Raw genomic sequence first — 7,500 nt, forward strand, 5'->3', positions numbered from 1 at the left:
GTGATGGGAGGTAGCCGAGTTGGAACACTTCGAGAAGCGTCTTGCGGATCTGAATGGTAGGCCTTCAGGTTGCTGGCGTGAAGAACGTTGTGAATTTTGAACCACGTCGGCAGCTGCAACTTGTAAGAAACATTGCCTACCCTGCTGATAATTGGGAAGGGCCCTTCATACTTACGCACCAATCCTTTGTGGACTCTTTTCCTGAAGAATTGGAGTGATGCTGGTTGGAGCTTTACCAACACCAAATCGCCAACTTTGAACTCCTGTGGTCGCCTTCCCAAATCTGCCCACTTCTTCATCCGTTTTGCCGCCTTCTCCAAGTAAGCCCGCGCAATATCGGCATTTCGATGCCACTCCTTTGCGAAATGGTAGGCTGATGGACTACTCCCAGTATACCCAATAGCCATAGTGTGCGGAGTCGACGGTTGTTGTCCTGTGATAATTTCGAAGGGGCTCTTGTTGGATGCAGAGCTCCGTTGCAAGTTGTAGGAGAATTGGGCGATGTCCAACAGCTTCACCCAATCTCGTTGATTGGCACTCACGTAGTGCCGGAGATACTGCTCTAAGAGCGAATTTATTCTTTCAGTCTGACCATCCGTCTGGGGGTGGAGGCTTGTAGAGAAGTATAACTTTGATCCCAACAATTTGAATAGCTCGGTCCAGAACCGTCCCAGAAACCGAGCGTCTCGATCACTAATGATATTGTGTGGGACTCCCCAATACTTCACTACACCCTTCATCATCAGTCTGGCCGCCTCTTCAGCTGAACAGTGTAGGGGAGCAGCAATGAAAGTTGCATACTTTGAAAACCGATCGACCACTACAAGTATCGATCCAAGTCCCCCTACAGGTGGCAAGCTTGATATGAAGTCTAAGGAAATGCTCTCCCAAGGCCTTTCTGGTACGGGCAACGGCTCCAAAAGTCCCACCGGTTTCCGCTGCTCCACCTTGTCTTGTTGGCAAGTAAGGCATGTTCGAACATACTCCTCCACATCAATCCCCATTTTTGGCCAGTAGAAGGCCCTCTCCACGAGAGCCAACGTTCTGTGAATGCCGGGGTGTCCAGCCCAAAGGGAATCGTGACACTCTTTCAAGAGTTCACGCCTTAGATTGTCCACTCGGGGAACATAAACCCTATTCCCTTTTGTGTAAACAAGTCCCTCCTGGACCCAAAATCGTCGTGTCTTGCCTTCTTTGATGAGCTGCATCAGGATAACTGCCTGGGGATCACTATACAGTCCATCTCTGATTCGGGAAAGGAAGGTTGAGTGTAACTGACTTGCTTGGCCTCTGCCCTCCAGTTGTGCAGCATTCACGCACTCCACCTTCCGACTCAGCGCATCGGCCACGACATTCGCCTTCCCGGGCTTATATTCCATTGCCATATCAAATTCAGCCAGGAAGTCCTGCCACCGTGCTTGCTTTGGGGAGAGCTTCTTCTGAGTTTGGAAATAACTCAGGGCGATGTTGTCTGTCCTCAGCACAAATCGCGACCCGAGGAGGTAGTGTCGCCAAACTCGTAGGCAGTGGATCACCGCTGTCATCTCCTTCTCATGCACTGGATACCGCCTCTCGGTCTCGTTGAGTTTGCGGCTCTCGTAGGCCACCGGATGACCTTCTTGCATGAGTACTCCACCAATAGCAAAGTCCGAAGCATCTGTATGGACTTCAAAGGGCTCTCCATAGTTTGGCAATTTGAGCACTGGTTCTTCCAAAACAGCAGCCTTTAGATCTTGGAATGCTATCTCACATCTGTCAGACCACTTCCAAGGCTGCTCCTTCTTCAGCAACTCCGTCAGTGGAGTTGCCCGCTTCGAATATCCCGCGATGAAGCGTCGGTAGTAGTTGACGAAACCAAGGAAGGATCTCAACTCTGGCACCTTCTTTGGAGTTCGCCATTCCGCAACTGCTTGCACCTTCGACTTGTCCATCCGGATGGAGCCATCACCGATTCGGTGCCCCAAGAACAGGATCTCAGTTTGAGCAAAGTAGCATTTCTCCCTTTTTACGAACAAAGTGTTCTCCCTGAGAACCTTGAAAATCGTCCGAAGGTGCTTGACGTGCTCCTCGAGCGTTTGGCTGTAAACGACGATGTCGTCCAAGTAGACGACCACGAACTTATCCAAATACTCCTTGAATAGCTGGTTCATGAGAGTACAGAATGTTGCCGGAGCGTTGGTTAAGCCGAAAGGCATCACCAAGAACTCAAACGCTCCATATCTGGTCACACATGTAGTCTTTGCTTCGTCGCCTTCAGCAATGCGCACCTGCCAATACCCCGACCGAAGGTCGAGTTTTGAGAAATACTTTGCCTTGCCCAATTGGTCGAACAAGTCCGCGATGAGCGGGATGGGATACTTGTTCTTCACTGTTACTTTGTTGAGGGCTCGGTAGTCGACGCATAATCGGAGACTCCCATCTTGTTTCTTCTGAAAGAGAACTGGAGCTCCGAAAGGTGCTTTTGAGCTGCGGATGAGACCACCGCTTAGCAGTTCACCTAACTGCTTTCTGAGTTCTGCCAACTCTGGCGGGGGCATGCGATAGGGTGGTCTCGCTGGAGGCTTCACTCCTGGCTCCAGCTCAATACTGTGATCCACGCCTCTGCGTGGCGGAAGAGTCTTCGGCAACTCAGGTGGCATAACGTCTTTGAACTCCTTCAGGACGTTGGCCACCACAGCAGGTTCTTGAATGGCTTCTTCATTGAGTGGCTCTAGCTTCATAGCAGCCACGAATGTTAGTTCGCCCTTTCGCACCCCTTTCTTCAATTGTAATGCCGAAATATGTTGGGGCTCCTTGGTTCCTCTCCGAGAGACGGGCACCACACAGGGGTCATCGCCTCCCATCATACATAGGGAATTCAAGAATGGCATCGGCACCAACTTTGCCGCGTGCATAAACTCCATTCCAAGAATCACTTGGAAGTCGTCTAGTGGCACGGCCATCATGTTGGTGGTTCCGCTCCAAGTCCCGATTCTGATGGGAACTCCCTTTGCCAATCCGGAGATTCGCCTGGCCTCCGAGTTCACTGCTTTCATTCGGCTTGGGCTCTTTTCCAATGTCAACCCAAGTCGCTGTGCTTCACGATCGGCTATGAAGTTGTGGGTAGCGCCCGTGTCCACCATTGCACGGGTCGTTTGGCCATTCAGCTTGATGTCCACATACATCAGTTCACTACTTCCTGCTTTTTGTGCCTTCGTCTTCGTGTTCTCCCCCACTTGACCCCGCATAGCGTTCAACAAACGCATTGCTCCCATTCGGGGTCCTTGCGACTCTTCATCGTCGCTGCTGGATTCAGAACTGCTTGAGCTAAGGGCAACAGCTTTGCCCTTGTCCGATCGGGGGGGGTGGATGGAAGCTGTCAAAGCGTTGAGTGCCTGCTTCTGTGGGCACTCCCTTACCATGTGCGGTCCTCCGCACAAGAAGCATCCTCCAGGTTTTGAGGCCTTGCCTTTTGGATTCGGCCCTTTGTGGGAGCTCTTCTTCTTCTGTTCGCCCCCGAGCTCCTTCCCTCGAGAATGTTTTTGAGGGCGATTGCTTGAAGATTGTTTCCTTCTCGCTGGGTCTTCGGAGGAAACGAAGTCGGTGAGCCTTTCTGCAGCTGCAATTGCCCCGACCACGTCGGTAACATTCCTTCGATTCAGCTCTTGTTGAGCCCATGGTTTCAAACCATCAAGGAAACTGAACAACTTGTCCTTCTCGGACATGTCCTGTATGTCCAGCATCAGTGCAGAAAACTGCTTTACATAGTCTCGGATGGTGGTACTTTGGCGGAGTTGTCTCAACTTCCTTCTTGCGACGAACTCTGTGTTCTCCGGTAGGAACTGAGTTCTCAACTCCCGCTTCAAGTCTTCCCATGTGTCGACTCGACACCGACCTTGTTGGATCTCCTCCCAACGAGTTCGCCACCAAAGTTTCGCATCTCCATTCAGATACATTGTTGCTATAGAAACTTTGGTATCTTCAGAATCGGGCCTCGTAGCTCGGAAGTATTGTTCCATGTCGAACAGAAAGTTCTCGAGCTCCTTGGCATCTCTGGCCCCTCCGTATCCATGGGGCTCAGGTGCCCTCAAGTTTTGTGGCGGTGCAACGCGGGTGTTGCCTCCTCCCGCATTTAGCGTTCTTGTGAGCATAGCCACCTTTGCCGTGAGTTCCGCCACAACGTCTTGTAAGTGCAGCACGGAGTCCTTGGTGTCATCGGACAGTCGGTCGACTAGGGCCTCGACCTTGTCGATCCTGGACTCCGCTTCCTCTTGCGAGCTCTCTACCCCAACAAGTCTTTGTTGGCCATGGTAGAGTTCCTCCATGCTCGCTTCCAGAACATCCAGGCGGGTTTCCGCCGTCGTGAGTCTCTCCTTATGACTCTTTTTCCCAGTTAGCGCACCAGATTGCGCTTCCTCCGCTCGCGGAGAGTTGCCAACTTCTCGCTCATCCTGTTCGCTGCCGCGATCCTCGTGAGCGGCTCCAACAGCATGAGAGCGAGTGTGCACATGCAGCCCACTTGCGGCTGCTTGGGGCAAGGGTCCAGCTTGCCCCGTCTTGCTCGATTCGCCACGATGCTTTGCCATGGCGAAGTTGCGAAGTTCGTTCGCTGTTCGATCGAAGAGCTTGCCCGCTCTGATACCACAATGTCACGACCTTAGCTGGAATTGCCTAAGGCGTGCGGCACCCTTGCGGCCAAAGACGCGAACTTAGCTTGCGTGGCCTAAGTCGCGAGTCACCCGCGCGGCAAAGACGCGAACTTAGCTTTGCCTTGCCTAAGTCGCGCTTCGCCCTTGCGATCTTGCTCCGCAAGGATCAGCCCACTTTGTAACCTCTCGCAGGTCCCGAAGGACCTGTAAAAGAGAAAGAGAGTTAGATCGAAAGAACGAGCAACGGACACGTCCCGAAGTCTCGCGAAAAGGAAAGCTTTACAAGCAATTCGTCGAACACCTTGTGTGCACAAGAGAAAAGAGGGAGAGGGGGAAAAACAAGGCTTTCAAGGATGAACGAACAGCTGCAAGCCCACAAACAGCCGCTCACCTGGTCCCGGACGCAACACCAAGTTCCCGTAAAGGTCACGTACGAACTTGCGAAAGAGTGTTCAACGCCCGGTATATAACCGAAGCCCCATCCAGCCATGTGCCACCCGGGGGGTTCCTGGGTGCTGAGATGGCTGACGTTTTGGTGAGCGGAGGCAGCACTCCGCTCACCTCCCGCGGCACGCGAAAACGAAGCCGTTTTGGGCTGTTTTGGGGCTGTTTTGCTCGGTTCGGTGAGCGGTCGCTTTGCAACGCTGCAGCTTGTTCGAACTTACATATTTACAAGCAAAATGACCCAAAACCATGAGAAAACATGCTGTTGGGCAGCTGTACATGCGGGTGTGAGCGACGAACGGTTCGTTGAACGGAGTTGTTGCGGGTGCGCGACGACCGTTCGTGACAACCCGGGGGGTTCCAGGGTGCTGAGATGGCTGACGTTTTGCTCCGCTCTCGACGGTCACCGCGCAATGCAAGAACAGGCCAAAAACTGGCCAAAACGGCCCAAAAACGGGCCAAAACTGGCCATTTTTGGCTGCGCGAGCGGCGAGCGGCGGACAGCGAGCGAAGCGAGAGGCAGCACCGTCCCTGCTATACGAAAGCCCCATCCAGCCCTGTGCCACCCGGGGGGTTCCAGGGTGCTGAGATGGCTGACGTTTTGCTCCGCTCTCGACGGTCACCGCGCAATGCAAGAACAGGCCAAAAACTGGCCAAAACGGCCCAAAAACGGGCCAAAACTGGCCATTTTTGGCTGCACGAGCGAGCGGCGAGCGGCGGACAGCGAGCGAAGCGAGAGGCAGCACCGTCCCTGCTATACGAAAGCCCCATCCAGCCCTGTGCCACCCGGGGGGTTCCAGGGTGCTGAGATGGCTGACGTTTTGCTCCGCTCTCGACGGTCACCGCGCAATGCAAGAACAGGCCAAAAACTGGCCAAAACGGCCCAAAAACGGGCCAAAACTGGCCATTTTTGGCTGCACGAGCGAGCGGCGAGCGGCGGACAGCGAGCGAAGCGAGAGGCAGCACCGTCCCTGCTATACGAAAGCCCCATCCAGCCCTGTGCCACCCGGGGGGTTCCAGGGTGCTGAGATGGCTGACGTTTTGCTCCGCTCTCGACGGTCACCGCGCAATGCAAGAACAGGCCAAAAACTGGCCAAAACGGCCCAAAAACGGGCCAAAACTGGCCATTTTTGGCTGCACGAGCGAGCGGCGAGCGGCGGACAGCGAGCGAAGCGAGAGGCAGCACCGTCCCTGCTATACGAAAGCCCCATCCAGCCCTGTGCCACCCGGGGGGTTCCAGGGTGCTGAGATGGCTGACGTTTTGCTCCGCTCTCGACGGTCACCGCGCAATGCAAGAACAGGCCAAAAACTGGCCAAAACGGCCCAAAAACGGGCCAAAACTGGCCATTTTTGGCTGCACGAGCGAGCGGCGAGCGGCGGACAGCGAGCGAAGCGAGAGGCAGCACCGTCCCTGCTATACGAAAGCCCCATCCAGCCCTGTGCCACCCGGGGGGTTCCAGGGTGCTGAGATGGCTGACGTTTTGCTCCGCTCTCGACGGTCACCGCGCAATGCAAGAACAGGCCAAAAACTGGCCAAAACGGCCCAAAAACGGGCCAAAACTGGCCATTTTTGGCTGCACGAGCGAGCGGCGAGCGGCGGACAGCGAGCGAAGCGAGAGGCAGCACCGTCCCTGCTATACGAAAGCCCCATCCAGCCCTGTGCCACCCGGGGGGTTCCAGGGTGCTGAGATGGCTGACGTTTTGCTCCGCTCTCGACGGTCACCGCGCAATGCAAGAACAGGCCAAAAACTGGCCAAAACGGCCCAAAAACGGGCCAAAACTGGCCATTTTTGGCTGCGCGAGCGAGCGGCGAGCGGCGGACAGCGAGCGAAGCGAGAGGCAGCACCGTCCCTGCTATATACGAAAGCCCCATCCAGCCCTGTGCCACCCGGGGGGTTCCAGGGTGCTGAGATGGCTGACGTTTTGCTCCGCTCACGACGGTCACCGCACCACGCAAGAACGGACCATAAACAGGCCAAAACAGCCCAAAAACGGGCCAAAACTGGTCATTTTTGGCTGCGCGAGCGAGCGGCGAGCGGCGAACAGCGAGCGAAGCGTGAGGCAGCACCGTCCCTGCTATACGAAAGCCCCATCCAGCCCTGTGCCACCCGGGGGGTTCCAGGGTGCTGAGATGGCTGACGTTTTGCTCCGCTCACGACGGTCACCGCGCCATGCAAGAACGGACCAAAAACAGGCCAAAACAGCCCAAAAACGGGCCAAAACTGGCCATTTTTGGCTGAGCGAGCGAGCGGTGAGCGGCGAACAGCGAGCGAAGCGAGAGGCAGCACCGTCCCTGCTATACGAAAGCCCCATCCAGCCCTGTGCCACCCGGGGGGTTCCAGGGTGCTGAGATGGCTGACGTTTTGCTCCGCTCACGACGGTCGCCGTGCCACGCAAGAACGGACCAAAAACAGGCCAAAACAGCCCA

The sequence above is a fragment of the Musa acuminata genome, unplaced genomic scaffold, assembly GCF_036884655.1.
Source record: "Musa acuminata AAA Group cultivar baxijiao unplaced genomic scaffold, Cavendish_Baxijiao_AAA HiC_scaffold_494, whole genome shotgun sequence".
Classification (NCBI taxonomy): Eukaryota; Viridiplantae; Streptophyta; class Magnoliopsida; order Zingiberales; family Musaceae; genus Musa; species Musa acuminata.